Genomic DNA, 1,865 nt, shown 5'->3' on the forward strand with positions numbered 1-1,865 from the left:
AAGGAGGGGCCGCTCTGAACCTCACGGCTCCGGGGAAGGTCTCCCCGACGCCAAAAAGACAGAACGTTGGGGGTTGAAAGTCAAATAAAACCACCTAGAGGCACCTGGGCAAGGGAAATCCTCCAGCTGCCCTTCCCTTCTGCCCCCCACCCCACCCCCCACCCCCCCCAGGGTGCTTTTCTGAACCCAAAGGAGGCATTTGGGGAAGAAAAAGGGAGGGCTGACCTTCCGCACTCACCTCAGGGCAAGTCCCAGCACAGGGAGGTCCCGGCATCCCCGGAGGAGCCGCAGGCGCTGTGGGGCTGCGGGTGGTGACGCCCCGGCGTGGGCTTGTCTTTGGGAGTCGCACGTGGCCTCTTCTTCTACCCACTGTAGATATTTCAAGTGGGCAATGATGAGGTGGGCACTACAAAGCTAAAAATAATGAAGAGGGACTTCAGAGACCTGGGAAGATTGGTCAAAGGATCAGGAGCACAGGTGGTGTTCTCTTCAATCCTACCAGTCACAGGGGTGGATGAAGGAATAAATAGGAAGATTCATAAGATAAACTCGTGGCTAAAAGACTGGTGTAAATGGCAAGGCATTGGATTCTTCGATCATGGGCAGATCTACAGGTCACCAAGCATGCTGGCAGCAGGCGGGGGAAACCTAACCCAAAGGGGAAAAAGGATATTGGCACAAGAACTAGCAGGGCTCATTGAAAGAGCTTTAAACTAGATTCGAAGGGGGATGGGGTTGGAACCAGGGTCACTAAAGTGGTGTCTGGGAGTAGCGTGCCAGTGCCAGTAGGTAAAGGTACCAGCAAGGCCCTACAGCCTACTACAGCAGTTGATGTAGGGGAGAGAGACACAAGTGGCAGAAAAGACATGAGGAGTAGCGACAAGATAGTAACTGCAGAAAAGTCTGCACATGGACAGGTGGGAATTAGTGCTTGCCCTCCCAGAAAAATAGTGGGACAATTAGCCCGGCTGAAGTGTATCTACATGAATGCACGCGGTATGGGCAACAAACAGGAGGAGCTGGAAGCCATTGTGCAGCATGAAAGCTATGATGTAGTTGCCATCACGGAAACGTGGTGGGATGAATCAAATGACTGGAGTGCTGCAATGGATGGCTACAAGCTCTTCAGAAGGGACAGGTGCCGCGATGGAGAGACGGGACGCAGCTTGATGCAAGCAAGATGTCGATTTTATTATAATTCTTTACATACATTTATACTAGTCCTAAGGTAGCGTGTTCTAAGCTGATTGGTTCACATTCCACATTAGGCACTCACAGATTGGCTAATGCTGATGCTAATGCAAAAAGTACTTTTCTAAACACCTATAAATCTGTCTTGAGCAAGGACAACAGGTTAATTGTTTTACAGCCTCACCAGCTGTCCCTGTAGGATGTCAGTACTCCCTATTCTGAAAGATCTTATCTTATCTTTCCCAGGGCCTGTGGCCCACAAGTTCCAGCACATTTTCTTTTATCAACTGAGCAGTGCTGGGGGTTTTGCAGAGACCAGCCGAATCCTGTCCCACATCTCCCCCTTCTTGTTGCACAGTAAGAACTCTCTTAACAGAGTTTGCTACCAACTTTTGCACACATTGCAACAGACAAGGCAAACAAAGCAACAAAAGGACAAAAACAACTAAAATATACACAATCGTTTTAACTAAACTTCTTAGCCATCCGGACAGACCTAGCCAGTCCCCAAGAGCATCCAGGCCAAAGAATCCAGAATCTTGTTGTATCTTTTGAGTATGCATCATTAGATATTGAATTTCTTTATGGATAGATCTTGAGTGATCCTCTAGGTCCATACAACACATTCCATCAAAATCCTCACAGCCGTGTCCGTGGGCTAGCAAAAGGAAATC

This window comes from Numenius arquata, unplaced genomic scaffold (assembly GCF_964106895.1).
Source record: "Numenius arquata unplaced genomic scaffold, bNumArq3.hap1.1 HAP1_SCAFFOLD_67, whole genome shotgun sequence".
Taxonomy (NCBI): Eukaryota; Metazoa; Chordata; class Aves; order Charadriiformes; family Scolopacidae; genus Numenius; species Numenius arquata.